This window comes from Podarcis pityusensis (genome assembly GCF_964106645.2).
Source record: "Podarcis pityusensis genome assembly, chromosome: 17".
NCBI classification, from domain to species: Eukaryota; Metazoa; Chordata; class Lepidosauria; order Squamata; family Lacertidae; genus Podarcis; species Podarcis pityusensis.
In genome coordinates, this window is record NC_138042.1 from 21,749,944 (window position 1) to 21,775,500 (window position 25,557).

The 25,557-nt window shown below is 42.0% G+C and overlaps 1 protein-coding gene across 26 annotated transcripts in view; it reads right to left on the minus strand.

Moving 5' to 3' along the window:
• Positions 1-25,557, minus strand: part of PTPRD (protein tyrosine phosphatase receptor type D) — a 722,358-nt gene that overhangs the window by 575,647 nt on the left and 121,154 nt on the right. For all 26 annotated transcript variants that reach the window (XM_080987670.1, XM_080987673.1, XM_080987664.1 and 23 more), the window contains exon 2: positions 4,024-4,046. The gene's annotated coding sequence lies outside the window, so the exon portion shown is untranslated. The remainder of the gene's footprint in view (positions 1-4,023; positions 4,047-25,557) is intronic.

The window sequence follows — 25,557 nt, forward strand, 5'->3', positions numbered from 1 at the left end:
GAGGGGGCTGGGGCCCCTCAAAGTTGATAGGTGTTGCCATTGAAATGGTGTGCATACACCATGTCTGAGATTGATCATGTGAGGTGGGGCTTACCTGCCCCCCCCCAATATTTTATTCAAGTTGCCACCCCTGTTTGAAAGTTACTGAAAGGGATGACAATGTGTGCCATACTGCTAATTTACCACCCCTTATTATCAAGCACAGGCTTATGATTTTCCTTGTCACTTTGATCCCTCTCTGCCACTCCATGTCCTATCCATTTTGAGATATAAGGTTACATACATTGGGAGGACCATAGCTCGATGTTAGAGCATTTGCTTCACATGCAGAAGGTCCCAGATTCAATCCCTGTCAATCCAGGTAGCGCTAGAAAAGATCCCGTCTGGAATCCTGGAGAGCCACTGCCACTCAGTAGGAGCTAGATGGAACAATGGTCTGAGTCAGGACAAGCAGCTGCATATGTTTCTACTTCTAACATTAGAACCTCAAAATCTGTATAATGTGCTATCTAGGCATTACTCATCTGTTTTTGGAAGCTAAGTTTAATGCTAGTTGACCTGATACTAGCCTGCATTTATTGTTGTAAAGAAGAAGAAGAAGAAAGTGAGAGGGATGAATTTAAATTCATTATATGCAACAATATAATGGAGAAAATAGTAATCAAACTATTAAAAATGGAATTGCAAATAGTAATTACAAAGATGGTTGCCATGCAACTGGAAGGATTCCTACGAACACTGCACGCAAATCCATTTGTTAAGTATGCTGATATTTTGCCTTGACCTTTTCCAGTTATACACCTGACCAGACAGTCTGCCGATGGATTTGCGAGGATGATAACATTAAAGGTACATTATGGGCGGGGGGAAGGAGGTGGTGGAGATGAACCTGTTGTGCTTTTTTTTTTTTTACTAAATATAGTAAAGCGATTTTCATTGTATTCAAAAGGTTAGTTCATGTGCTAAAAATTAAAAGAAAAAAGCGATTCACATAGAGATGGTTTTGTCAGTACGGATTATTTCCCCATTATAAATAAAGGGGCCCAATCCAATTAATCCTGTGTTGCACGCCAGCCCGATCTCCGAGCAGTCCACGATTCCAGGGGTTCAGGGGTTTGGTTTCCTCAGAATGAAGCACAGCAGAGACTGTGGTGTCTTTTTGATATATGGAGCCATATATACAACCTGAGCCTACAATGAAGGGGTTCATTGTGGGAATGTTCAGGGAGGCAGGAGAGGATATGTTGCTTAATGATATCCTTCCTGACTTGCGTCAGCAAGTTGTCTATCTTAGCAGAGTTTAAACATTCCCCTTTAAACGAACAGCGGTTTGCTCGTTGCAGGCTAGTTTTAGCCTCTAAATATAGGATTCATGGTAAGATTCCCTCTTGTCCCTCTTAAAAAGAATAAATGCGACAATCTGATTAAAGTCAATATAAAAGTAGTTTACTCACATTCATTCAGTTCACAGTTAGATCCCTGAAGGCAGACTTACATTACAAAAGTATATACATATGTGGAACTATCCCATAAGGGAGTTTGTTCCCAAGTGACTGCAGATAAGCAGTCACTTCTGCTGACTCATAGATAAACAAAACAGAGAAGAGCCGAAAAAGAGAGAGAGCAGTGTACTCCCTGCCTTGCTAGATTAGACCATGCCTGCCTCTAGTCACATGCAGAGGAAGTTTGTTCCAGCTCAGGAGGAAACAGGATGTTTTCTCCTGGCTGGTACAAAGCATCCACTAGCATGTCCACTCTAGGAATCCTGTACTTGACTGCTATGTGTTTCACACCCAAATCGCCTTCTCAATCCAGCCCCCGGACGGTCCGGGAATCAGCGTGTTTTTACATGGCCTCAGTCCTGTATACTTGAAGGAGCGTCTCCAACCCCATCGTTCAGCCCAGACACTGAGATATAGCTCTGAGGACCTTCTAGTGGTTCCCTCACTGTGAGAAGTGAAGTTACAAGGAATCAGGCAGAGGGCCTTCTCCGCAGTGGCACCCACCCTGTGGAACGCCCTCCCATCAGATGTCAAGGAAATAAACAACTATCTGACTTTTAGAATATATCTAAAGGCAGCCCTGTATTGGGATCTTTTTATGTTTGATGTTTAAGTATGTTCTGTGAGCTGCCAAGAGTGGTTGGGGAAACCCAGCCAGTTGGGCAGGGTATTTAATAATAATAATAATAATAATAATAATAATAATAATAACAACAACAACAACAACAACAACAACAACAACAACACAACAACAATAATAATAATAATAATAATAATATCTGTTCTACAGAGCTGCATACAGCATACAAATAGAATATTTCTCTAATATACAAAACTCACCACACGAGAGTGTCACTAGCATTATGACTTAGTAAGCTGCTCTGTTGCCAAAAATGCAGATGTATGATTTGGGTTGAAAGTGTGACCCACTGTATAGGATATAGACTATTTTCGTGGCTCATTTATTTCATATAGAGGGAAACAGTCACATCACGATCGGAGTGGAAGAATTTATTGAGTTTCAGGGGAAAAAAGAAACTGATCTAATAGATAGGAATATCCCTAGGCTATGAAAAGATTGGGATGTATAAACTTCACAGTGCCCTGTGCTTCTCTGAAAATTGAGATTGAAATCTCTGAAAATGGAGGGAAAATGTTTATCCAATATAGGCATTATAGAAAGAAATAAGTCATCTTTGTGACACAGATACATTAGATTTTAGCAAATCTCAAACTCTTCAGGTAAATGTTTTTCCCCTCCCAGTAACCAGGTTCACCCTTAGCAATAAAGCTTATTAGATTATGCAGTATATCATACGTCCACGATGAAAAGATTATGAACCTACACACCCAGTACATATTATGAGGTGTTAGAAATGTATTTATAGATTATTAAGGCTGGAATCCTGTACTCTCTTACCTGGAAGTAAGCTCTGATGAAATCAACAGGGCTTGCTTCTGAGTTGTCATCTATAGAATTGCCATGCACATCTGCTTATTTCATAGGCAGGGACTGCCTGAAGAATTTTGTGGTGAAAGTCAGATTTTTTTTGGGGGGAGAGGCATTTGAATTTGATGGGGGGGGGTTCTCTCCAGAGTCTCTTTTTATCATTTTGGAATTTTATATTCAAGACATCAAAAGAGTTGGCCCTTTCTCTTCTAAGGAAATTTGTACCTAATTCTCTTATTAGGTTGCAAAAAAAAAAAAAAAAAAAATCTCTCTTGCTATCTACTCTACTACTTTTGCTTTAAATTTCAGAACTGTGCTTCACATTCTCACTTAGTTCTGGGTTTATCCAGTGTTCCCCGACTGTCATACCATATTACAGGTTGGGCACCACATGTTTGACAGTTTCAGCACATAAAATGCTCCCTGCACATAGAAAAATAAGCACAGACTTTGTCATTGACATGCAACTTTTGTTTTTCATGGCTGAAATGTAAAGGAATTACAAAATGAAATGTTCTGCTGTTGCAGTCTCAAATGGATCTGTCCTCTTTGAATACATGGATGATCCACTCTCTAATGATGGTCCATTCCTATGGCCATCTCATTATGTGAAGCCATAGTCAATAAGGTTTTCATGCTCTATCAACAGGCCTGCATAGACATTGCTATAGCTTAGTTTCCACATACACTTGCACCCATGGCTTTTCATTTTTTTAAAAAATGGCTGCCATGGCTGAGGCAGTCATATGATTGAAAATCATTCCCTTCCACCTGCCCAAATCCAGTTATGAAAGTTCAAGGTCAGAGGTGGGGAGTGTAAATTCACACTCACTTCCACTCTGATTTACAAATAAACACTGAGTTTATGCAGTCCAAGACAATGCTTAAGTAATGGCATATCAGCTTAGCAAAACAATAAAGTAGGGAACAAGAGATCATCTATAATCTTCCAAACAGCCATATTTAATTTCATCACGCAGCTCAGCCACCAAGCCTCAGACAAGACTTGTATGCTTTTGTTTTTGTTCTAATCAAACACTTCGTTTATTTTTATTAAGATTAGAATCTTACCTCAACCTTGTGAACCGCAGCTCCTGTTGAGAAACAGAAAGAGAATTGTAATTTTATTTTATTGTATTATATTCACTAGTTATTTTATAAAAGGCTAACACCCTGATTTCATATTACACATAAAAAAACCAATCAGGCAAAGATCCTTTGTCAACTATCCAACTTTAATCCAACAATTTTTTTAAAGTTTTTTTTTTTTTTTTTTGTCCATGCCTACCATGTGCACTGTGCCCAGAGAGTTTGCCATAGGCCATAAAAAGTCCACTTCCTGCCCCTTGGTGTACACTGATGGCCACGCATGGATATAAGAATTATTTTGTGCCATAGTGGAAAATAGGAAGCCTGCCTTCTACCCTTTGCTTGGTCAAGGAAGGCAATCTCAGTGTGGTGCAGTGGTTAGAGAGTCAGATTAGGATATAAATGCAATAACTCTTGCTGGCCTGGTAGCACAAACGGAGCTATATCGTCTTCGGCTCAAGCACTTGCACCTAAAGACCATGGACTAGAAGCAATTAGATGTCAGTTTAGTACATTGGCCTACAGAAGGCACTTAATTCCTGTCATTCTCTGAAGTCACAGAAAACGAACTTTATTAACCAGATAATAGGAAAGAACAGCACCACCATGATTGATTGATTTTTAATTAATTTGAGTGGTATTCAACAAAGTATTCAACGTTTGGCTGTGCAATAGAACTTCCCTTCCCTGTCCCCAATGCCCTCTAAATCTGCTTTGGGTGTTCCTGCAACCTTCCAGAGTAGATTCAGGGGGATGCAGAGAGGGAAGAGGAAAGGAGAGGAGAGGAGGATCTAGGATCTATGATCCATGGAAATCCTTGCACTAGCAGAAGTGCTTTATTGAATACCTCACTTTATATCTCATAAAGGCATACGTCTGCAATAATAACCTCACTTACTTTGGAATAAGTCCATTGAATTCAATAGGACTACTGAATTTGCATGGTTAGGATCACACTGCTTGCCATTAAATGGATATACAGTCATACCTTGGTTGTTGAACGGAATCTGTTCCGGAAGTCTGTTCAGATTCCAAAAATGTTCACAAACCAAGGCACAGCTTCTGATTGGCTGCAGGAGTTTCCTGCACTCAGTCAGAAGCTGCAGAAGTCGTGTTGGACATTCGGGTTCCAAAGAATGTTTGCAAACCGAAACACTCCTGGGTTTGCGGTGTTCAGGAGCCAAAACATCCAAGTTCCAGAGCATTTGACAACCAAGGTACGATTGTAGTCCATTTTTATTATTCAGAGTTCTATGAAACAAAACATAATTGTTCTCAAACACTAATTTGCCATATTTTAATTGAGAAGCTGCAACAGAGTGAGTTGGCTAATAAGCCTTTGCCATTAGAAAATGGCTATTTAAGGTTCTCAAATGTGTGACTAATATGGCATCTGGAACACTCTTTGTTTGCATTATTATTCTACCATGAATCAGTAGTTTTGTTTATTGCTTCTAGAAATACAACTTTGTACTGTAATTTGCAATAAAAGATCATATTTCTTGAATAAGGCCTGCAACCTTTACTGAAATAGTATGAAGAAAATTGAGCTTTCGGCAGAAAGATCGCTTTATATTTATACAACATATAAATAAGGTGAAAATTACTTTCCTTCCTATTAACACCTCCACTGGAGACCACTAACAAAATGCTTCATTATATCCACTCACTGACTCAATTAAACTTGAGGTGAAATCATGTCAGAATGATTTTCCGTAACTTGAGGAAACAATACAATTTTTCTTTTTCTGGGGGGTTGGGTTGAAAGACCAATAAACATAGGCAGAAGAAGTTCTTTTCTGCACATTTATTTCATCTGAAGACAGAAGATAAAATATATTTACAATGTTATGGGGGCGGGCAAGAGCCTCCTAAATATGTTATGATTTAGTAAAAGTTACAATTAACCAAGGTTTGATTAAACTTTGCCAGACATGGAAACTCCATGGATCCAGTTATGCTAAGGAGCCAAGCTAGTTCAGCAAAGCTAGCAGAATGGGCCATTAGTAAGGAACAAAGGCCACTGATGGCCCATCAAGGGAACCATCAGAGATCAAGACTGCCAGGCAAAAGGGAGTGGGGCCCCTTCTTTGCTGGGTTTATACATAGAATCATATAATTGTAGAGTTGGAAGGGACCCAGAGGATCATCTAGTCCACCCCCTGCAATGCAGGAATATGTAGGTGTCCCATATGGGAATCAAACCTGCAACCTTGGTGTTGTCAGCATCACATTCTAAGCAACTGAACTATCCAGGGGGAAGAAGAAGAAGAAGAAGAAGAAGAAGAAGAAGAAGAAGAAGAAGAAGAAGAAGAAGAGTTTAGACTCCCCTTAAGGAGTCTCAAAGTGGCTAACAATCTCCTTTCCTTTCCTCCCCCACAACAAACACTCTGTGAGGTGAGTGAGGCTGAGAGACTTCAGAGAAGTGTGACTAGCCCAAGGTCACCCAGCAGCTGCATGTGGAGGAGCAGGGAAGCGAACCCGGTTCATCAGATTATGAGTCCACCACTCTTAACCACTACACTACACTGGCTCTCAGGTGCAAAGGCCAGGTTTAGGGTTTCAGTTTTGAATGAAGTAGCCTACGAGAAGGTCCTTGGAGTCAGTTAGCAGTAAGAAGGAGAAGGAGTGGCAGAACTCCAATACAGCTGGGACACATCAAATAGACACAGAGGATGGCGTTGTTGTTGCCTTTGAATCCATTGCTGCCCTTATGGGGGAAGCCAGGCTACCATAGGATAGGAATGCCCTGCAAATCCCTCCATCTAAGTGCAGGTGTAGCATATGGGAGGCATTCATCTGTTTCAGGCGACAATAGAAGAGTGTGCCTTTGGGAGTGAAGTCAAATCGCTGGAGAGTTACAGTGCCTGCTGTTGCTGTAGAGACCAAAATGGGAGAGCCAACAGGAAAGAAAAGTGGGAGGCATCTAAGGAAACTGGTGTGGCTTCATAAGGAGCTTACAGATGAGCTGAGATTTAAGAAGGGCATGCATAAGAATTGGAAGAAAGGAGAAATCCCCCAAAAAGAGTACACACAAGTAGCCAACAGTTGCAGAGTGAATGTCAGGTGGGCTAATGCTTAGAATGAGCTCAGTGTCAGGAGTTCAGCCTACACTCGAGTAGGACCCTGGCAGAGACACATGCCCAACTGGCATGTTCCCTCCCTCCTGGTCGATTGTTCCCGCGCTCCTGGTCAATTGTTCGGGAGCTTCAAAAGCTTTCTTCAGCCCGAATATCATAGCGACCAATGGACATCAGCACACGTAGGGATCCGCAGAGTTTGCGCATCATGTCTGACAGACCTCAGCAACTCAGCATTTTGGCTAATCTACTTTATTTACATATAAACACACATGGAGCACTGCAACATGGCTCCCTCTCTCTCTACCACCAGACAGCAAAGAGAAAAAGAACAAAGGACAATAGTCCCACTTCACGGAACACAGTAACACAAACATCCTGTCTCCGTCACATCCGACTCTGTGGAGTCAAAACATATACCGTCATGTGAAAGACAACAATCCCATGACTGCAATCATGGGGCAGGAATTCTAACACTCAGGTCCTGCAAGAGAGGTTAAAAATAATTTCTAAAAGGTTTCTTTGGCTATGTTCAAAGCAAAAGGAAGAACAAGCAAGTGGTAGGTCTGCATGAAGAAGATGGAGAAATGCTATTGAGTGAAGGGTAGGACTCAAACTAAGGGCTTCAAGTTATAAGAAAGGAGATTCTGACTAAATATATGGGAAAACTTTATGAAGGAGATGTTCAACGGTAGAACAGTCTCCCTTGGGAGGTTGTAGACTCGCCTTCCTTGTAGGTTTTTAAACAGAGGTTGGGTAGCCATCTGTCATGGATGCTTTGGCTGAGATTCCTGAATTGCAGAGGGTTGGACTAGATGACCTTTGGGTTCCTTCCAACTCTAAGATACTATGATTCTATGATAACACTCTTTGGAATTCATGCCGTTGGGTTTGTGTTGAAGAAATGGTGTGGTGGCTTAAAAATATAGTCCCTGTGACATTTTAAATCAGAAATAGCTTTCTCTGTTGCCTAATTTCCCTCTAGAACCTGGAGAGGTGAATCAGAAGGATACTGACATCAGTTGAAATAAAGTTTTACATTGTCTTTTATTGCACAAGTGGGAATCATAAAGCACCTGACAGATTGAGGAATCAGGGATGCTCTGAAAGGTGTTAAAATATGGTATAAAAATATCTTTATAGTGATTAGCATGAGCAGTTAAGGTGAGGTAGACATGTTTTAAGATTTATAGTGGAACATTAGCCATTTGCTTTAACTATGAATTCATCAATTGCCTAGCTCTAGTCTTTTCACATAAATGACTTCTAAAAGGCAGGAAAAGGAAAAGACGTAGAGAACAGCTACCACAGTAGAAGGATTGTGCATCAGCCATCTTGTTTCTAAGAAAAAGTGACATATTCTAATGAATGGCATGTATATTTATCTAGGACAACAGTCTGCATTTCAAGTATGAACGTATACCAGCTTGAACCAAGAACCTATTTTTTCCCCGTTTACAATTATACAAATGTCAAAACACTGACTTTTCATTTGCATTGCTGTTTGCAGGAAAACAACAAAAACACAAGCATACTATGTGTTGTGTGAAAAACTGCCTTATATATTTAAATCAATCTCATGAACTGTCAGCTACTTCCAAAGTTTCCATTTGAGAGAGGGGGTTGAAAAATACTAATGCTGTACAATATTATCTCACTGGAAGACCAAGATATTGGAATGCTATTTGCTATTTATTTCTCAGGATACAATTACATGATCAAATCATGCTTCTGTACCACTTTACAAGATGGGTAGAAGTGAACACACACCCAAAACACTGGCTGTACAGATACATAAAGTGCATGTTTGCTTTCGTTTTTTCATTTTTTTATTTACAAAAAAATCCTCATCTGAAAATGTCCTTGTTTTATATCTATCTCAATTTATATTTTTGAACTAGATGTAGACATTGTTGTAATCAGCCCCTAAATTTCATTCACATTCAAGCACTCCATTTACAGAGAGATATTTTCAAGGGTCTCTCGGTAGGATGCTGAAATATCCGCTTCAGAATACCTGTGTTTCTTCTACATGGACGTAAACAAAAATATATCTACCTAAAAAAGTGTACTCAGAAATCATAACCATGTTTGCATAAAAATGTGTATGAATTGCCATACCGAACTGTTATGCATGGAATTAATAAAATAACAAGAGAGGCTGCTTGTTGGAGGGTATCAGAGGTGACGCCGCAAAGGGTCATACATAAAAGATTATCCAGGGCTTCTAATGAAGATTGGTACTGTGGATAAGCATCTAATTACAAACGTAACAAAGCTCCTCAGAATGTAACTGTTTGCTCCTAGACACCTGTTCTGTCCTGCTACTCAGCGAGAGGAAATAAACTGCATTTCCAGATGGAGCTATTCTGGAAATTAGAAATTCATTTGGAATGGGGAATCTAGCATTTTAAGCTGAAATGAGCATGCAGTGATTTATCATAGCTCAGCAGCAGGCGGTTCCTGACTCAATCCCAGCCATCTTAAAGGATCACTTAAAAGGATCAAGTGAAAAGGATCTTTGACTGAAGCTGGACATATGCCCGAGGGCTCCCCTGTCCTCAAGTTTCCCAGGAAAAAGAAGAAAATCTGGAAGATGTCCTGTCTCCACCATCCTTCAACCCTCCAAACCATCCCCTTCACCCCAGCTTCCTCAAACACTCCACCTTCCCTTCTCTCATTCATTGGCAGGGCACGACAGAAAATGGAAAGTGGAGATTTCCCTTCTTCCAGCCCTCCCTTTCATAATCAATTCTATGAAGCTTCAGGAGTTCTTACAACTGTTTGGTAGTACTGTATTGGCCCGAATATAAGCCTCACACAAAGCTGCACCTTTAAAATAGGAGGGGGAAGGGGGGGATGCCCGAATTTAAGCCACTCCCTCGCTGCTCCTGGCTGCATACTGCGGGGTGGGCTGCATTGCTGCCCGCCTTTCCCCTTCCTCACTCTCTCCCTTCCCGGCCTTGCGGGAGAAGATGGGGGCACTGGCGTATGAAGGGGGTGTGGGGGAGCGCGCCACACTGGGTACCATTTGGGGAAAGGGTGCCATCGCAGCTGCCCCCGGGACGCACAACCACAGGACACACACCATGCCCCCACGGGTGACGCACCACACCCCCGGGGTGCACACCACGCCCCTGTGCGCTGAGCACCACGTCCCTCGGGATGCGTGCCGCTTGTTCTTCGCTCCAGGGGCTGTAGCATGTCTATGTATGCTGCAATGTCATTCCTTATGTACCATTGGAACTGTTTGTACACTTGCATTTTACACGCTTTAGCCCCAATAAAACTGTGATTAAAAGACTTACAAAACTGATATTTTTTAAAACTAGGAATGCAAACGTAATTTGTTCTATGGATGAAAGAATTGTTTTTTGTCTTGAATTTGTTTTATAACTTGAATTTATTTGAATCACATTCTTTTTTCTTTTTTTTTGCAGGCAATGAACCACGCTGTGTTAATTACTGCTACTGAGCAAAAGAAGAAAAGCCAATTTCATATTCTTTGATAAATCATGTTTAAAACTACACACTGGGTGGTATTTATGTACTCGCAGCCTCTTTTAAAAAAAATCAGAATACTTTGCATTGTAAATAAATAATAAATGGTTCTTAATATTTAAAACCGAAGCAGTAAAAATAAAACCAGTATTTGCATAATTTGCAAGGTTAACTCTTGGACACCTCCTAACATTAAATAATATTGAGTGCTTTACTAAAAGTTGTGTGTTGGAAACAGCATGCGACATTATTCCCAGACATTTATCTATAAATAGGTATTTCATATGGAAGATTTAAAAAGTGCTTTGAAATTGACCATATTTTATTCCTAACAGTGAGGAGGAAGGGGGTGGGGGAGAAATAGGCATGCACTGTGAATTTTCTTGGCCTAAAATGGTTAAGAAAACAAGACTGCACAGCAGTGCGATACTGTACCTTTTCCTAAAAGGTACAGTATCCTGTACCTGCAACCATGAAGAATGGACACTGGTTTGGATTGTAACTAGGAGTCAACAAACAGAAGGGATCCTTTTTACAGACGGCCCTGAAATCTTATGGAAGATTCTGCTGTCAAATGGGTAATTTTTACTGCTTTCCTCCTTTCACTGCAGCCCCCTACCCTACCCCACGCTGCTGCTGAAGGCTCCGGGAACAGAATGGGCAGAGTGGATCAAGTTAAGGTCACCTCCACCTTTCCACTTGTGGAAGTGTCCTATGGGCAGATAAGTCCACTCACGGGGTGGTTGCACCAGTGGAATCCAAGTTAGGATCCAACAATAGTTTTACAGGCCTTCTTTTCAGTTAAATCACTGCTCCTACTTCTGAAGGTGCTCAAGTGGGTGAAAAACAAGTGTGACGCCAGACATTCTTAGCGAACTCTACTTATCTCAATTTGAAAGTGGCCTGTAAAAGGTAAAGGTAAAGGACCTCTGGACGGTTAAGTCCAGTCAAAGGCGACTATGGGGTTGTGGTGCTCATCTTGCTTTCAGGCCGAGGGAGCTGGCGTTTGTCCACAGACAGCTTTCCGGGTCATGTGGCCAGCATGACCAAACTGCTACTGGTGCAACGGAACACTGTGACGGAAATCAGAGCTCACAGAAACACTGTCTACTTTCTCGCCGCAATGGTACCTATTTATCTACTTGCACTGGTGTGCTTTCAAACTGCTAGGTTGGCAGGAGCTGGGGCAGAGCAACGGGAGCTCACTCCGTCCTGCGGATTTGAACCGCCGACCTGCTGATCAGCAAGCCCAAGAGGCTCAGTGGTTTAGACCACAGTGCCACCTGCGTCCCTATAAAAGTGGCATGTAAAGGGCCTTTGTTACCTGATGGATAATCAAGGACAATGAGTGTGCTACCCTGCTGGGCTTTCTCAGGTGTTGTGGCATCCTCCTGGACCAGTTGTCTGGTATAGATTTCAGTGATGTTTTGCTCCAGTGGTTTGGTTCTGACTTAGCCAATTCTAGAAGGTGGTGCTGAATAAATATTTTCCCCCTGCTACATGTCATTTATTTCACAAATCGTTCTATGTGCTCTTAACTTGAGGTTTTCACCTAATTTGGCACCATCTGTGAAATGTCACTAGTCTTGTTCAGACTCTCGCTCTTTTCACTTCACTTATATTTTTATTTTTATTTTTTGCTCAAGTTGGAGGCTCAATTTTTTTTTCTTTAAGAAAAGCTGGTGGCAGCTGAGGTAGGTGCTATTAAAAACCCACACACAATACACATTTATTTAGCCCCATAGAAGCATTATATGTGCTTTCCTCAAAGTTTTCTAGGTGTTTTTCACTGCTGGAAATGTCAAAGTCGCAACAACAACAAAATACGCTTAGGCAAAATTAGTGACTCTATCCAATGGTGACTATGAAAATTCTTTCATTGCATTTCTTTTTCTGCCTAAATATCCACATATGCATCTTTATCCTCCTTCTACCATGATTTTCTGTCGTTTTCTGATAAAGAGTTTTTGTATTTAGACATCTAAAAATGGTTATTTATTCATAATTTGTTATGTTTGTTAAACTAAACTCTCCCTTAAAGAGCCCTTAATATCAAAGTAACGTGAATCATTATGGCAATAATTACCTCAAAAATGCTATTATTTACAGAGATAACAATGCTTCTTCACTTTTTATTGTATTACCTGCCTGGACTGCTTGTCCAGCCAAGCTTCTAATTTTCATTGCTTTCATGTTATTGTTCCTTGTCATATGGAATGTTCATAATAAGTCTTTCTAAGTATTAGGAGGGAAACAGTGCTGTGAATACTGTGATTTGACTATTACTCATGTCCTCCATTAGCTCATGGATGGTTTTTCAGTTTCCTATAGTACAGAGGATCTAATAACCATGCAGCTACTTTTGAAAATTAGTTTGAAAAGTGGATTATAAATAACTAAAACAAATAAATATGGGAACACACTCTATGTCTCTTATATTGCGGCATTAGTATTCATTCCACCATGAGACAGCCGCAAATCAAGATTTCTTAAACAACTTTTGGAACACTATGAGAGAATGAAGGTTCACCAACAAGTATTTGTAAAAAGTAATTTTTTATTAAAATATAGTAAGGAAAACCTGTGTCAATCCCAAACACAAATTGTTGTTGTTTCTCCCGCAGTTTGCTCAAACTCATGTTGGTAGCTTCGAGAACACTGTCCAACCATCTCAAACTCTGTCGTCCCCTTCTCCTTGTGCCCTCCATCTTTCCCAACATCAGGGTCTTTTCCAGCGAGTCTTCTCTTCTCAGGAGGTGGCCAAAGTATTGGAGCCTCAGCTTCAGGATCTGTCCTTCCAGTGAGCACTCAGGGCTGATTTCCTTCAGAATTGACAGGTTTGATCTTCTTGCAGTCCATGGGACTCTCAAGAGTCTCCTCCAGCACCAGAATTCAATAGCATCAATTCTTCGGCAATCAGCCTTCTTTATGGTCCAGCTCTCACTTCCATACATCACTACTGGGAAAACCATAGCTTTAACTATACGGACCTTAATGGAAAACCTGTGTCAATCCCAAACACAAGTACTGGCAGGTGAAAACCTATACAGGCAGCTAGCACATCTCCTGCCTACAGCTAAGGGGCCAAACTACCCTAGAGAAATTCTGTCACCCAGGCTGGCGTAATTTGAGACAAATAGCCATCTTCCCAGAAGGAAAAGCCATTGGTGTGTTACTTGGCAGTTGCCAGCAACCCCTGCTGTCCAGCATTTAGCTGGTGACACCTTCTAGGCCCTGTGTACATCAAACCAAGCAGTTGACAATAAGAGGTGGTCTATGAAATAGTCTCTACCCAACAAGCCTCACAGTACTGATCATGTACTACTCCACCTGCCAGCCACAAAGAAGCCAAACTGCCAAATAGCAACCCATGCCATCATTAGCCAATCAAATTAACAGCAGTGTGGCATTGGCAAAAAAAAAAAAAAACCAAAACATTTGTTGACAATCAAGATGTACTCTAAAAATTCCTACTCAGCCCTGTATGGCTACCGGCAAGTCCACAAGGCTCAAAGGGCACATGGGATGCCAATCACAAAGAAGCTGCGGAATGAAACATTAAGGGGAGAGGTTGCATTTTATAAGCTCTGGGGCCGACTGCCGCTTCACAGGTAAGATTCACCTTCTGTTGTGTGAGCAGGACGGTCCCTCCCCTTACCTGGCCAATCCCCTGGCAAAGCCTCCCCAGGCGGGATTGGGCGATTGGCTGAAGTAGGCGGAGACCTCCAGGTATCCAGCCTGGGGAGGATGAAGCCAGCCCAAACTACCAGGAGTCACACTGGGATCCGGGGGGCTGCACGCTACCACACAAAAGGCACCCCTATTTGATGCGGAGAGCGTTCATTTTATAAGCAGCTTGCTCCTGCAAGCCTATTGGCCACTCAAGGCCACGTGCCGAGTGCCTCACTGTGTCCTGTTGGGAAGAAGTCATTCTTCCTTTCTTTCTTGGAATGAAGCAAACTCGTTCACAAATGAATTGTTGGGAGAGATCTACTGCTTGAAATAGCTTTACAGCGTGGACAGTCATTTACTTCAAAAGTGGCTGCTGTAGATCCTATGCGCCTCATTTGTTTCTCCAGCAAAACCCTCCAGCAAGGAGCAGCAGAATGCCTGAAGTATGTCCTGGTTCAACTTTTTGCTAGACTCTGTGAGCTCCTAAAGACCCACCCACCTTTGAGAATGAAATTATCTAAAAGCTTCAACAAGCGGACAGGCACTACAAAATGGAATATATGGAAAGCTTCAAGTTTTCTTGACACACAAACACACACACACACACACACACACACACACAAATTAGCACAATACTCTCCCCTCAAATATATGAAAAATAATTTAAGAGCGTTGTTTTCTCCACGGTTTGCTCCATTTTACAATCTATTTTCTGTTTGGGAAATGGTGGTGATACTAACATGTGCAGGAGAAAGATATGACAATTTTCATAATGAAATTTATTGTATACTGGAAAAAGAAAGAAAGAAGCAAGACTTCACTTTCCCAAAACATTTAAATGGCTGCAGGAACCGAGATTCCATTATTTTAATGGACCTGAATTTGTATTCTGAGTCTGTATACTGAATAATATGAAAGAAGGAATGGGTTCATTCCTGCATCATTCATTATGCAAGTTGTATAAATTTATGTGGAGTATAAGAACAACAACAATAAAGACCAGCTAGTCCACACAGTTTTGTACCCATGTAAATCTGTTGCTCTTTATATAACGTTATGGCCAGCTCAGTCGATCTTTAACAACTTTGGATACTTAGGCTAAAGTTTATGTTGAGAAAGATGAAGCAAAAACACACAGTAAAGTGTTATGATCACTGGATACATCTTTTCTAATGAAAACATATATCTAAGAAAAGTACTTTGACAACGATTTCCCTGAAGTCCATTTTGCTCTTATAGTGGACGCATTGGTTGGAATTCATCCTATCCAGTAGTGTAAGTATTGATTCTTGGACTTGTCTTCTTTAATAGAGCTAGGTGTCAAAGCTGAAGCAGATGCAATGCAAATTTGGACAGCAGCATTTGACCTGAAATCATCTGAGGAGCAAGGTAAGAGGGGCAAGAATTGCCTCACTTCAGTCTGCAATGCTATGAACAGATTTGCCTGTCACAATTTAAGAGAACGGAGGAAATGTTGCACACACAAATCCCATGTTGATACGGACTCTGCCTGTATGCTCCAAGGAGAAGCAGCTTATCCTTTGTCTTCATTCTCTCACCTGCTTCTCTTCTGCTCCTTTCTTTGTCCATCATTCCCTCCCATCCATTCCATCCTGCTCATTGTTGAAAATTCGTGCAAACGGAAAAGCACAGGCCATTTCAATCTTCTGGGAGTGTGCAAATATACTCCACACACATCCCCCAATAAAGATAGTCAAAAGAAATTTCTGTCTAGAAATTTGCCTTTCCAGAAAGGCAAACTCAGCACACACACATATTTAGGGACAGCTGAGTGACCATGGTCTCACAGGTACGAAAAAGGGAAATGAACATCAGATGGAGAATCAGAGAGAGGTGAGAAAATCAATGGCAAATGTGTTGCAGAAAAGTGGCTTCTTTCTTGCCCTTTCAATGGAGTTTTTTAAAAAATATCTCAGCTGGTATCTCTCTTGAATTTTATTCTTTATGTATAGTTCATGTTGTAATTTGTTTTTATACACACAGAAGCAGTGTGTGTGGCCCTAGTCCCAACCTGTCTCTAAATTGCATTGGCATCACTGCTTTCTTAATGTACAATGTAGGATTTTGACTTTTTCTTTTTAAGGCTCTAAGTTATTGGCTCCTCTTTTAGGGGTTGTTATTAAAGCTCTCTAAACCTGCACTGTACTATCTGAATGAAACAATGGGCCTGGGGTAGCTATCTACACAGTCATAGGGAGAAAGTATTTTTGCTGCCCACATGCAGCACACAAATGAATATATGATCTGGTCACATACAGCGTCAGACCACTGGTCAATCTAACCAAGTATTCTACATAGCTGGCAGCACCTTGGAGAGTTTGTTACAGTCATTATAGTCAATACTGGACAAGGGGACTACAGCTCCCATCAGCCCCAGCAAATATGGCCAATGGTCAGGCATGATGGGAGTTGTAGTCCCAAAAAACATATTGAAGGTCACAGGGTTCCAATACCTACAACAGATGCAACAACAGACCGACTTCCTGTAAATCAGTTTCATAAGCACTGTGACAGGAAGCCAAAAAAGAAAAAGAAAAAATCCCACCAGATAACAAACTTGTCAGAACTTTCACTCAGATATTCACAGCTCATCTAAACTAATCTACTTTATTTAGAGACAAAATTCAGATAAATACAAACTCCCAACATCTTTTATATTTTTTAGGACACATAATCAGAGTGCACAAGATGGCACTGTGCTATGTATGTACTATGCTTCCATTTCCCTGGAGTCTTAATTTTAAAAGTAAGTCAAGCATACAGAAGGTCTGTATAACAGGATCTAGCATGCATAATGCATGGCTGAACAAACAAGTTGCTCTCTGAAAATATGGGTTAGTTTACAACTGAATAGAGAGGTGTGGTGGTGGCCTAGATATCAAGGAACTTTCTTACATCTGCATATCTTGTTGAGCTGTCTTTTATTGCCTTCTGTAGGAATTAAATTAAAAAACAACAGCAAGCAATTAGGATTTCAGTCCTTTTAATACAAATAATATCGGCAGGATTTAGGCAGCAATCCTATACCCATCAACTTCTAAAGAAGACATGTTTAGGATTGCACTGAAAATCAGATACATCTTAAATGGGTGTCTGTGTAAGCTTATAGCAGTACTTCACATTGAACTCAATTAGACTTCAGTGCATGTGACTGCAATTCAAGGACTGCCTCTCCCTATTTGAACCAACTGGGACCCTGCTATCATCAATCTGAGACCCTTCTTCGTGTGCCCCTCCAAAGTTCAGAGGATGGCAACAAAAGAATGACCCTATTCAATGGTAGCTCCCCATTTGTGAAATGCTCTCCTCAGGACCATAAAGAAGGCTGATCACCGAAGAATTGATGCTTTTGAATTATGGTGCTGGAGGAGACTCTTGAGAGTCCCATGGACTGCAAGAAGATCAAGCCTATCCATTCTGAAGGAAATCAGCCCTGAGTGCTCACTGGAAGGACAGATCCTGAAGCTGAGGATCCAATACTTTGGCCACCTCATGAGCAGAGAAGACTCCCTGGAAAAGACCCTGATGTTGGGAAAGATGGAGGGCACAAGGAGAAGGGGATGACAAAGGACGAGATGGTTGGACAGTGTTCTCGAAGCTACCAACACAAGTTTGACCAAGCTGAGGGAGGCAGTGGAAGACAGGAGTGCCTGGCGTGCTCTGGTCCATGGGGGTCACGAAGAGTCGGACATGACTAAATAACAATAACAAATGATTTTGCATAAAATATGGTAAGTCACTTTGAGTTGCTGTGGCAAAAAAGACTAATGAATTGAAAAAAATATGAATAAAATATCACTTTGTCATTTGTAAAAGAAGCCATGTCTTCAGGCATCTCCAGTCTTGATCAATAAGAAACAATGATAGAATGAGTAGTGGAGGGGGATATTTAAAAAAAAAAAAAAAAAAAAATCTCAGGGAAAAAGTAATTAAAATCAGGATGCACTTTGCTGTCAATAATTCCATTTTTTTTCTCTTCCTCACTGCACCACTCTTTGACACAATATGATGTAAGCCAGGGAATGAAAGTTAGGAGGCCTACTCAGACACACAGCATTCTAGAAACTTTTGACAAGGAACGGTGTTTCTTTGACTTTCAAATGCAGCGAGAATCATCTTTAATAAAATACCATTTCATCCCACCCGCAGCTTTCTAAAGTCACATCTTGATTTGTGTCAACTGAAATTCTTTGACTTTTTCATCAAGATGTTCAAATATACAGTATTTTCTTTATCTATCCAGAATTTCTATCTCATTGGGTGAAATACAAGTCAAGTGAAGTCATACTCAAGGAGAAATTATTACTTTTAAGATCCTCTGCCGTTTGGAATATAAGGAGAATGGGGGATTCAGATGGAGGGAAATGATTAATGCAAGCAGGGGGTGGCGTGTTTGCTGTAACTTTCTGGTTAATATGGAAATGATTTTATAATAAACAATATAATAAACAATTTCTTAATCACATTCAACATATAGAAAGTTACAGCAATTTAAAAGTGCAGGTTAAAAGATACTGTGATTAGAACAATAGGGTTGGAAAGAGATATGAATTCCCTTAAGAGCCAGTGTGGTGTAATGGTAAAGAGCGGTGGACTCATAATCTGGTGAACCGGGTTTGCTTCCCTGCTCCTCCACATGCAGCTAGTCACACTTTTCTGAAGTCTCTCAGCCTCAGTCACCTCACAGAGTGTTTGTTGTGGGGGAGAAAGGGAAAGGAGATTGTTAACCGCTTTGAGACTCCTTAGGATAGTGATAAAGCAGGATATCAAATCCAAACTCTTCTTTTCTTCTTCTTCTTCTTCTTCTTCTTCTTCTTCTTCTTCTTCTTCTTCTTCATGCATTAAAAAGCAGAGACATCACCTTGTTGACAAAGATCTTTATATGTAAAGCTATGGTTTTCCCAGTAGTGATGTATGGAAGTGAGAGCTGGACCACAAAGAAGGCTGATCGCTGGAGAATTGATGCTTTTGAATTGTGGTGCTGGAGGAGACTCCTGAGAGTCCCATGGACTGTAAAAAGATCAAATGTATCCATTCTGAAGGAAATCAGCCCTGAGTGCTCACTGGAAGGACAGATCCTGAAGCTGAGGCTCCAATACTTTGGCCACCTCATGAGAAGAGAGGACTCTCTGGAAGAAACTGATGTTAGGTAAGATTGAGGGCACAAGGAGAAGGGGACGAGAGAGGACGAGATGGTTGGACAGTGTTATAGAAGCAACCAACATGAATTTGATAAAACTCTGGGAGGCAGTGGAAGACAGGAGTGCCTGGCGTGCTTTGGTCCATGGGCTCATGAAGAGTCGGACAAGACTAATCGACTAAACAACAACAATGCATTATTACTCACAAAGCATGAAGAAAGGAGCTGAAGGACTGTGCCTACCCCTGATGACACAGGGTACATTCTGGTCCTGTCAGGGAACTGCCATCAGTGCCGGAGGGACAGAGCAAAATCCAGAGGGATTCCAGAGAGCGTCCCGGGATTGGGAGAGGCAGCCCATCTTCTGGGGAAGAGAATCAGCGTAGCACCAGTGGAGAAGGGGGGCAGATGGGGGAAGCGGCGAGGCGGTCCCATGACTCCTTGCCGGGGACCAGCGGGGAGAGTAGGGGTCCTCCGCTGCCTACACCCTCCTTGCGCAGAAGGCTTTCGCGCAGAGAGAGTAGGAGGAGACTAGGCGTCAAAGAGCTTCTTTGCTGGAAGAAGTTTAAGAAACGCCCACTGACGGATTCTGCCAGCGATTGAGACAGCCACGGGTGAGTGGCTGTCCGGACAGAAAAGGTTTACTCAGGCAACCCAGCCAGGTGTTTGCACCGGCTTACGCACGAGCAACCCCTAGACCCATTACAGGTCCCAGCTCTACTGCCCATGCATCTACTGGACTTCTAAGCCAGGAAAGCCTTCACACATTCACTTCTTCAGGATCTGAGGAAACCTACCCTTATCGAGGTCCATGTGGCTAGGTTTCTCACCCCATGCTATGCATTGCCATGATCAGGGCCAGAGATGTGATCTTGAAAACACTTTCTAACACACTTTACCCCTTAGAATCATAGTACTGTAGATTTGAATGGGGCTGCAAGAGTCACCTAGTCCACTGCAGTGCTTCAAGGAAACAATGCAAGGAGGGGGCTAAAGAATTCGGCCTTTTAGAATATTTCCTGGCAGCCTTTCTTCAGCCAAGCCTATGGTGAGAAGGAACAATAAATAAAATTGGGAGCTGGAACAACTCCAGATCCTGGCAAACTTACAATTTCTTCCAAACGTAGTAAAGTATTGTTGCAATGGACTTGTAAACATCATTCATTGGCCTACGGAGAGTTATAGACTGTTAAGTACTCAAGCACCTTAGCAAAGTAGTTCCAGGTCAAGCATAGGCAAACTCGGCCCTCCAGATGTTTTGGGACTACAACTCCCATCATCCCTAGCTAACAGGACCAGTGGTCAGGAATGATGGGAATTGTAGTCTCAAAACATCTGGAGGGCCAAGTTTGCCTATGCCTGTTCTAGGTCATTATATATGACTTTTAAGTCCTATATCAAATAAAACCTTTCAAATTTCTAAAGAGTCACAAGGATCCTCTAAACTCTGCACAAATTTAAGAACTTTGAGTGAATTGCTCTTTCTCTGAGCTTAGTTCCCTTTCCTCAAATGATCTTCTGAAATGTGAGGGGTGTGGGAATGTTCAGGGTGGCAGGAGAGGATATATTGTTTATTAATATCTTTTCTAAATTGTGCTAGCAACTTCCTTTATGTAACAGATTTACATTCCCCCTTTTTACATGCACAGCAGATAGCTGGATGCAGGCTCGTGTGAGCCTCTCACTATTATACAGTACAGTCTGTCTCAGATTGAATTGTATGTTCCTGGTAAATTCCCTTTAATCCCTTTTAAAAGAATGAAGACACGACAATCTTATTTAAAGTCAATAAAAGAAGTTTACTCACATCAGTTCACAGTTGCATTTCTGAAGGCAGACTTAGAGACAAATATGTACATGTGGATCTACCCCATATGGGGGAATAATCCCTGCGCTTCTGCTAGTTGAGAGCTAGCAGAACAGTCCTAGCTAAAAGCTGGTCAAACAAAGAGGGAAGTCAAAAAGAGAACGTGTGCTGTGTGACTCGACTTTTTGTTACCTGGACAGTTTAGGTCACGCCCACCATCTATCACATGTGAAAGGAAGGATGCTCCAGCCAGGAGGAACAGGAAGTTTTCCACTGGCTGGACCAAACATTCCCTCGCATGTCTTTTCTAGCATTACAAGGAATGTTGTACTTGACTGCCTCTCATGGATCACATCCAGGGTTACTATCTATTCAGACTCGAAAGGACAAAGTGTGTGGACGCTAAAGTATTGTTGGGGTTTTGAGTCCTTTATCATTTGTGATTCCTTCACCCTACCCCCATACAGGTTCCCACTTGTATAGCAAATGGTAAAATAAATAATTGCATGCTGGCCTACATGCTTTTTCAGAATATGCTTACAACATCTGGATCTTGCTCTACTTGATCTTAATATAGTTTCCTGGATTGTTCATCCCTTCCCATTCAGTGATATCTTTAAATTATACATGATTGCTATTTTTGAAATGCTAAACTAAACTAAGATTCTATTTACTGGCATGTAACATACACCACTGTATACATTCTGAAAAGAAGTTTTTACTGCATTTGCACAGCCAACCTTAGCAAAACTCAAAACAAAACAAAACAAGAAAAAGCTGGTGTTGTGATGTGCAGCTGCAAGGCAGAGTTTATAATTTAGCACAGAGCTTGTAAAATTTATTAAAATTCATGGGGAAAATGTCTTTTCTTTCAATTTCAGAAAACAGCATTTTGGGTCTGATTGCTTAATTACTCAAATCACCCACAAATTTGGTACAGCTGGGTCATGAACACATACTGCCTCCTCTAGCTGGATACCGACTTGTAGTCAAGAGTTTAAAATGCATTTCTACAGATGAGTAGCCTGTGCACCTCCTTTGCTTCAGCTGCAACAGCACAGCTAGGGGTTTCCACTGCCACGGCTACACCACCATTACATCTGTGATACATGGCTTGTTGACCTCTCCAGTTCCTCACTTGCCTGATTTGAAACCTTAACCACAGCCTATCACTGACCTCAGTATCCAGCTATGGCCCACAAAGCTAGTGCCATAACTGGACCCCAAGTCTTTATACAAGCTTAGTCAAGGCCTGAAAATTGTGCAAAACAGATAGAGAGGTATAATGAGCTGTAACTAGGGGCTTGTTCACACTTCCACTTGTCTTGTGCCTAGAAAGCACATGCCTAAGCAGTTCTCCACTTCTCCTGTTTTTCCAGGCATGGGTCTAAGCGGTTTTCTCTTTGCTCCAACACTCTCCCTGGAAAAACCCACTCTCTAGCACTGAATCAAAGCAAATGTTGATCCGTGGAAAACATGGTTGACGTTTGCTCTGATTCGCCGTTAAAGATCGAGTTTTCCCGGGGGGGAAACAGTGGGCCAAGTGGAAGTCTGGATGAGCCCTTAATCTATAACAATGGTGTTGTAGTCTTTATGAAAGGCATAGGGGAAAGCCCAGAGGTCATAGGTAAGTTGTTGGTGGGGCCAGAGGCAAAAGTGAATGAATGTACACTTTGCCTTCATACATTAAGCTAGTTTCTGCATATGAACTCTGTTCTCTGTCCAGGCAAGCAGGAAGCATTACCAGAGATCAAGGACTCATTCCACCAGCCAGGCAAAGATGCTGAAGGAGAGTGTGAAACATGATCAATGAGTGGCAAGGCCTGGGAAAGTCTTGAGGTCCAGACAGAGAGGCCTGGATGGCCACATTAGGCCCACTGGCCTGAGGTTCACAACCCATATGCCCTGCTTGTGCATTTCCTGCAGGCATTTGGCTTGACCACAAATTGATGGAAAATACGGGACCTTGGGCTCCTGTGCAGGGGCGTACGAAGGGGGGGCGGAGGGGGCAGTCCACCCCAGGCACCACTCTGGGGTGTGTGACAAGATGTCCCACTGCCTCTCCTCAGCTGTAGAGCGGCGGAGGGCGGATGTGTAGTTAGTATGGGCGCCGCTCACGCGGTGTCCATATGGGCATCCGTACGGGCTGCCACTCGCACGGTGACTGTATGGGCTGCCACACGTACGCAGTCTGTACCATAGCTGTCAACCTTTCCCTTTTCTTGTGAGGAATCCTATTCGGAATAAGGGGATTTCCCTTTAAAAAATGGAAAAGTTGACAGCTATGGTCCGTACGGCTGTTGTGCATGTGCCGCCAGATGGTTTGTCCCATCCCTCGGCATCCCACCCCGAATGCTGGAGAAGGTTCCTCTGCCACTGCTCCTGTGACACCCTTCTTACTTGGAAGTAAGCCTCACTGAAACCGTTAAGACTAACCTCCTAAACAGACATACTTAGGATCAGGGCCCATGCTGGTTTAGTAAAATATATGATTTCACCTACGCTATTTCTTCCCAAATGAGACATTTTCCTATCACTTCATTTACTTGAGACTGCTTCAGAACAGAGCTTTGTTTTATTATGTGTTTAATGTTGATGCAGTAATTCAGCGGGAAGACAAATTCAGGGGAGTTTGTGAGGCTGGAGTATTTGCACCATCAATCAGGCTAGACAAGTACAGTAATTAGGAAATGCTGATCTGACTACAAACTGGGTCACTCCTCTTCTGGTGGGTGGGAGGGGGGGAGGCAAAGAGAAATAAAAATAAAATTAATGCAACCTTCACAGTGCTTTTCATGAAGTATATTACCCATTCATTTCTTCAGTGATAAGGATACATTCATTAGGTTTTACTTCAATGTCTGTAGTGCTCAGTGGCCAAGAATGTACAATATGCATGGATCACTGGATAAGGGAGGGAACTAAGGGCTATAAAAACCATAAGATTATTTTTAGCATACATATTTAAAAGGAATGTAATGCACAGTGGAGAAAACGCTGCATCCAATATAAGGAATGATCTATCTACTGTCCTTATCTACATGTTCCTTATCTGCTGCCTCTCTAAGGTCAGTTTCAGATACACATTTACGTTATCCAGAAACTGGTATAACAACATCCTGATAATCTCAATGAGTTTTGAAGCCATTATGTTTTGTTATTAAGTCATTGTGAACAGCCAGTGTATTACCAATTGCTACCGGCTAGCACTGATTATCCGGATTAGCCCCAAAGGCATGATGATGAGAAAAACGGGCAGTGTTTCTTATGTGAGGGACAAAGGGCAAATGCAATGATGGCAGCCACAAAACCTCCCTAGTGAAAGATCAGCTTAGCATTGGCTCAGGGGAATGAGAGCGCATCCTTTCTGATGTGCTACTGAACTGATCTCTAGCTGTAAGTTTGTAAATACCAAGCCTTGGGAATCTCAGCAGGGACAGCAGCCTGACACCTTCTCCTGAAGGAGGAAATGTATGGAAGCTTTGTGCGTCTTTCCAGAGGCCATCAATTTTTGTTATCTAATCCACCTCATGCTGCCTCAGAAGTAGCTCACCAGGTGGGCCAAAGTTATTGATAGAGGCTGGAATATATATGAAGTTCCTAGTTCTTAAGGTAAATCAGGGGTTGCCAACCTTTTGGGGCCAGTAAGTACATTTGGGAAACCACTGAGCCTCTTGGGCTTGCCGATGAGAAGGTTGCCGGTTCGAATCCCCGCAACGGGGTGAACTCCCATTGCTCTGTCCCAGCTCCTGCCAACCTAGCAATTCGAAAGCACGCCAGTGCAAGTAGATAAATAGGTATCGCTGTGGCGGGAAGGTAAACAGCGTTTCCATGCGCTCTGTTTTCCATCACAGTGCTCCTTTGTGCCAGAAGCGGTTTAGTCACTCTGGCCACATGACCCAGAAAGCTGTCTGTGGACAAACGCCCGCTCCCTCAGCCTGAAAGCGAGATGAGCGCTGCAACCCCACAGTTGCCTTTGACTGGACTTAACTGTCCAGGGTCCTTTACCTTTACCTTTTTTTTACTTGGGATTATGAGAAAATGCTGTGAGCCCCAGTCACAGAATAACTAATATAGGATCATGGCATTGCACAAAATAGCTCTCAGATTTGTAAGAGCAGAAAAATGGCAGACATGTTCAAAAAATTCTGCTCCATTAATGCGGGCATCTGTATTCTCCACCACTGCACTCATTCACAAAGAGAAGCTCTTTGCACCTCTCCCTTGTTCATTAACAGGCGGTGGTCCAGTCCTGGGAATCCTTTGAGATCCACCCCCCTTTAAAATATAAAGCT